Raw genomic sequence first — 6,471 nt, 5'->3', positions numbered from 1 at the left:
AGAGATTGCTGGGACAGATTAGCAGCAAACATCGCAGTTTCTGGGATTAGCCCCGTCTCCCGCACTGTTTAGTGAAGAACCTGAATGCTGTCTCTGTCTGTGTGTGTGTGTCTCTCTCTCTCTCTCCCACAGAGGCTGCCTGGCCTGCTTGGTTTCGCTGTTGTTTTTCCACGTTCCCAGCATCCACAATATTTTGCCTTTAACCAGTTACTCCATTCTGGTCACGGGGAAAAATCATTTTATTCAGACCCCACGATTGTCCTCACGTACATATCGTGCTTCATTTCCCCAAATTTGAACATTGAGGGAGGTGGAGAGATTGGGCTCATTGCTACTCTGAACGAATAGCTAATACTCCCTGATTTAGCTCACACGTTAAGAACAATCACTTCGGTGAACTACCGGAGTACGGCGCGGGTGAAAATCTTCTGTTATTAGAGAAAAAGAACAGAAGAGCTCCAATTTCACAAATCGACAGCTATGATCTAAATCCGGCTTGCTTGTTTTCTTTTGCAATGCAGGTGGGCTCACCAGGTTTTGACTGCTGTGCTCAAAATACGTTCTTTCAGACTTGGATTCTTGCAATAATTGTGCACGTATTGTATCCTCAGGTAACCTAAACTAGTCTCACACTGTTCTGAGCCAATGTTGTCCATATACGTGATCACATGGAGAACTGTGAGGGAACCTTAGTATTCAGATAACATTGGCATTGAAGAGGGCTTGTCTTGTTTTTAACTACGAACCCAACTACAAGGAAATCCCAGAAATATGTTACCTTTCAACGCAATTCAATTAAACTTTTAATATGTCTCAGTGCCAGTACTACTTGGTATGGGGATCTTGTTCGCGAATATAAATCTGCGCTCCTTACTGCATCCCTGTTAGTCCGAGGCTCTCTGTCTCCACCTCCCTTTTTGTCTGAATCATGCCATCTCTTCCCAAGATCTCGTATTGGACCGTACCACTCTATTCACGTGACATGATCCTAAATAAACTAAAGTAAAGTTGAAAAGAGAGAGCGAGGGAGACACCGGTCGGATACATCGCTGAATGTTGATCGATCTGGAATAATGCTGGGTCATTTTAACGCCAGCGTGAAAACCTGTGATACTGCAGCAGTGGAGCCCGCCTGTTCAGCAGTGTCTACCCGTTAAATATTCTTCTATCTGCTCCAGATCTTTCAAACAAAGCAGTTCAGGTAACGATTTTATCATGTTGAGATCATCTAAATGGAATGTTGCGTCGTCAATGGTTTGATAGGAAATTCTGGAACACAAAAGTGGGTTCTTGTAATGTAAAAAGACAGGTAATTGAACATTTTTATTAAACATGATGGTGTGATGAACGAACCCAGCATTTAAAAAAAATAGATTTTAGTTCAAATATAGGAATCCTTAGTAAATCTACAGTAATCACATATATCTCAAATTCACTTTCGGTATCACCAAGCTTAAATATATACTTGAACCATTTAATCAATGTATATTTTCCAAAGTGTATACCCAATATATTAAGATCTTAATTGGTTCATTTCTAATTGGTTTTATTTCTAATCATGCATTTAGCATTCCCTGTGTATAGGCATGCATTACCACGGTTGTATGAACGTGATGCAAAACTGCATCTACCTGCACATATTTCTAAGTCTAAATTGGCTTGTTTCTATCATTTTACACCTCATTCAATAATAAATTAACCTTTTTTCCTTTTACAGTCTTTGGACTTATAGCAGTTCTTTTAATAAGTAGATTCAGTAATTGAAAAGCTAATAGGTAATCTGAAGTAATTGTGTGTTGGAAATGAATTCTATTGGTCTCACTGGACAATGGGATTTGCAAAGGTACAGAAATCAATGCAGTACCATGTCATATTATTCACCCTGGTAATCTGAACTACTGCTACTGACAAGGAAACTGGACCATGCCAGTGAAATAAAACTGTATTTGATCTAAACAGTGCACCTTAATAAGTATTTATTAAATAAATAGTGAGACATTGGAATTCACAGTTTACAAAACTCCAATTCTATTAAACTTTATTCTGAAATTTGAAAAATCATCCTGATTAATGTAAAGTCAAGACAACATAACGTGCTGTTAATTAAATAATTCATGAGAACATATCTTCCCAACTAGTGTTCGGGGATGTGTACGTTTGGTGAATTAGCCATGGGAAATGCAGAGTTACAGGGATAGGGTGGAGGGGATTGGGTGGGGGATGGTGGGAGGTTCTTGGGAGAGTCAGTGTGGATTCGATGGGCCAAATGGCCTAGTTCCACAGTGTGGGGATTCTATGATTCTAACCTTGTACAGGTGTTCTTTGCAAACATGTTAGTAAGTGATTGACTTTAATTCTACTCAGATCATATTTTAAAGGTTTCATCAATATTTTTGACTTTAATTGGTTAGACAACTGAACAGCAAATGATAGTCTGATTCTACAGTCACCCACAAAGGAATACTATTCACAAATATCAGAGAATACAGGAACATATATTAAAACAAAATCATTTGTTTTAAGATGTACTGTATTGTATTGAGAATGCAGCATTATACACATGGCAATACTAAAGCAGAAATCTGTTTGAAGACAGTACTTCTAACTGATCCTAATTAAGTCAATGCAGGCTTCTTTCTCTAATATACAAAGTCCATTAGTAAAAAAATACACATCTGAATTCAAAATTGGATAGTTCTTTGTTTTTCTTGGGTAAAATAAAATTTAAATAATTACATTCTCAAGTCAATAATTATGTGAACTAACTTCAGTTACTACAAAATTTCTGTCACTGGTTGTATTAAAATCTAAACAAAGTACAAAATTGGTGCTTAGACATAACCCAGAGTAAAAGATTCGTTCAGGAATATAAGAAAATATTGTAATTTTTTTCTATTGCAATGAAGTGTAATCTCTCCAATATTACATTTGAGAACTGCATATTAGTAAAATAAATGATTTCAGTGCTACGTGACCACCTTCACTGAAAACACTGCTGAATTACTGTTCATTCAAATAAAGCAACTCTACAATACAAATAGGTTTCATACAAAGATAAGTCTGGCATATCAGAAAACTGTTCCCGCGATTAAAATTTTAAAACTTATTTACAATTTTCTCCACTTATTTGCAAGTTTCATATTTGTTTCAAGTTCTTGATTTGCCATGCATTTTTCTGTATTATTCCTTAGTGATTATTTTTCCTAAAGATGGGAGCGCAACATAATTGATCCCATTTTTGTAAAACTCTATCTACATGAAAACTATTGATATTTTTAAGATTTTCATACAATAAATATACACATTAATTTAGATTATTTGATGAAAATTAAATGCACCAGGGGAAAACTGATCAACTGAAAAATTCTTTAATGCATTTCCAGAAATTTGCACTTGGGCTGACCAAGCTAATTTATTAGTAATAATATATAATATATATATATATATATATGGTTCAATTTTCTTCAACTTTATTAAGCCAGTCAGGCTACTAATAAGGGTTTCTGTCTAATGAAAGCACCATTTTATTGAACCAGTGAAGCATTTTCATTTCCCTCATCCTCTATCCTTCGGCCTTTTTTGATTGAAATGCCAAGTTGATGTACTTTTTTTCACACTTGAAAATACCATGAAACAACCCAAACATATTTCATATTGAATTAGTCAACACTTTGATAAATTACATTATTGTCTCATTTGTCTATGATGAATTTTGTCTTTGTTCCAAGAGTGAAAGGACTGTGCTCTGTCATGTTTCAATTTGCTCCCAATATTGGATTCTTATGGTTGCAAAATTTGAACATTATTAATATGAAAACAATATTAATATGTAAACTAGTTGTTCCATTATAGCATGGAGTGATATTCTTGATTTGAATGCTGGTAGAAGTTTACAATAAATTATGCAGACAGCAGAGTTTAAAATGATTTTACTTCGCAGCTACACATTTTAGTCAAAGGAAAATATTATTGATTTTATATGAATATCAAAATTGTACATTTCAGAAGGAACTTTTTCTTTTCTAGGCTATCCCCTCAAGCATCTGATTTGAAATTCAGCACTTTTTCCAACAAAAACCTCAAAAACTATGTGTGGATCAAACTGCAGGACTACTTAAGACTGGCTCAGAAATAACTGAAGAAATTTTTACTACTGACAAAGCTGTCTTGTAACAATGGAAAGCCTTTCGTGTTGACTACATTATCCATCGCAAACTCTTTCTAATCCCCAATTTATCTATGTTAGTTGATTAATATTAACAATAGCTTGATACTTCATTGATGGAGATACATTGTTGAACCAATTCATTTGCAGAAGTTAATCCTAAATTCATATTCATGCTTTATGAAGAACCCATGCATGAGGGATTTTGAGCCTTTGTATTCAAAATGAATTCCAAATTTCATAAAATTTCAATGCCTATGCTGTTGCCAAGCAACCAAAATGAAAACATATCAAAATTTAACTCAACTAGTGATGGGGATCCAAAGCGTCTGGAGGAAAGTATCTCTTCCTTTGTGGCACTGGTTATCCTGCTGGCTTTAATATTCACCTTGCTATCTATGTCTCTTGCAACCTTTCATTTCCATAAATGGAAACTGAAAAGCAAAAAAATACTGAGAGCCGAGGAAGAATACGAAAGGGACCAAGGGAATTCCAAACTTCGTGACTCTACTTGAATGGCCCTAAACTTCTGTAATTGGAAAGCCTGGAAGCAGCTTTCAGCACCAGGGATATTTGAAGACAGACTTGTCTGTTTACATGAACATATTTCTGACTCTAAACTCTTTTGAAAGCAAACCATTTAGTCTTAAGCTTGCCTGCATAGACATAGTATGGGTAACAATTTTTACAACAGGAGGAAAGAAAACTGCAAATACCATATACATAAGTACTGACAGCTGGTAAGATGATAAAATATTTATTGCATTTACATTGTTTTGTTGTGCTTAAATTGTAATGTTTGCATGAATGTAAATTTATATTCCTTATTTACTTGATTCTATACTGGACTGGACATTTGTAAAGTCCATAGCGTAGCTTAAGTTATGCCAGAATTATTATCAGTCTAACATAGAATGATATTTTCTATTTTCACAATACAAATATTTTCAAACACATTTGAGAAAGGATTACTTAATACCTATGACATTTTCACAAAGAGGCTTATTTTGCTTTCGAGGCAATTTGCAGTTGATTCTTCTTATGCTTTGTCATAAATTATTTTCAATGAGAAAAACTGCAATATAAAAATACTCCATAAATTTCTTTTGCTCTGTTTCAAAATTTTTCTTATGACCGCATGGGAGAGGAAGGAATATAAAATGAACATATATAAGAAGATATGTATACATATATATACTACAGTACTTTTGCACACAATATTGTTTATAAAGAAATATTACTGAATTGCTGTTTCTTCAATTCTCTTAATAGTACTCAGTATTATAATTTCAAAGAATATATGCTTCTTGCAAATGCAAAGTATTAGATGATATCTAATTTGATGCAAGACATAATGTTCTTGTGTGAATACTTTATTGAAAGCTTAAGCAATAAGGTTAAATGATAATTCAAATGGTGAAGTACAGTGGTTTCTAATGCCCAGGTTTCATTGGAATCTTATATAAGAAAAAGATGAAATGGAAAATATGAATGTACTTAACCTGAAAAAAATTAAATTGATCTTACTTTGTTCTCTGTGATTTCTTGTCAGGTGATGGTAAGTGTTTTAATTCTAGTATTTTTAAAACATTTTGTTGAATATATATCTTTCTGGAACAACTACATAGAGAATAGCGCACAGATGTGGTATACTATTTAACCTAAGTGTATTATATTTAAAATAAAATTGTTGCAGTTTTTAACTTTTAGTTTCTGCTTTTGCTATTTGTATGTTATATTTCTTGTGGTGCAAAAAGCTAGAAAAATGGTGTTGCGTTGCATTTTTCCCTAATTGCAAACAAAATCAGAAAATCGGAGGAATACTCAGAACTTTCACAAAAAAAGGACACCTTGCAGCCACAGTTAGCTGCAGTTTTAACAGCCAGGACCATGGGCATCGTTAAAAGGACTGCGGAAGATACTACCTAAAGCATAAGTTTAAAAGAGTGCTGACCTAAAACTCTAAACAGCTCCTGCTGTGTCCATTGCGGATTAGCTGCCTCTTGCTTCTCATCTCATGTACAATCACTTCCCCATCCCAGCAATTCCATCCTCAATCACTGTCATTCCACCTGTGATCGCCGCTAGCAACTGGATAAATTAGTGTTTAGAGCCGGTAGTGGTAGTATCCCTACCTCTTAACAAAGAGGCCCAGGGTTCCCACTTGCTCTGGAAGTGTGTGATAACACCTCTGATCAGATTCATCAGAAATATCTATAAATTTTTTCCTACTTTCTTCCCAATTTCAGGTGCAATAATTGTGCTGATGTCTCAATGAGTACTGAGAGATGGTGACTGTTGCTATT

At 34.6% G+C, this 6,471-nt stretch overlaps 1 long non-coding RNA gene across 1 annotated transcript; it reads left to right on the top strand.

Annotated features, from left to right (window-relative positions):
• The first annotated feature begins 226 nt into the window (after window positions 1–226).
• On the top strand, window positions 227–5,868 carry LOC122557297 (uncharacterized). Its single transcript, XR_015758573.1, has 2 exons — window positions 227–1,201; window positions 4,027–5,868. It is a non-coding gene; the product is annotated as an uncharacterized LOC122557297 (long non-coding RNA).
• The last annotated feature ends 603 nt before the right edge of the window (window positions 5,869–6,471 follow it).

The sequence above is a fragment of the Chiloscyllium plagiosum genome, unplaced genomic scaffold (assembly GCF_037043375.1).
Source record: "Chiloscyllium plagiosum isolate Xiang-an unplaced genomic scaffold, Cpla_swu_hap1 HiC_scaffold_11, whole genome shotgun sequence".
NCBI classification, from domain to species: Eukaryota; Metazoa; Chordata; class Chondrichthyes; order Orectolobiformes; family Hemiscylliidae; genus Chiloscyllium; species Chiloscyllium plagiosum.
The sequence above is the reverse complement of the archived record's forward strand: the minus strand, read 5'-3'. Positions and strand labels throughout refer to the sequence as shown.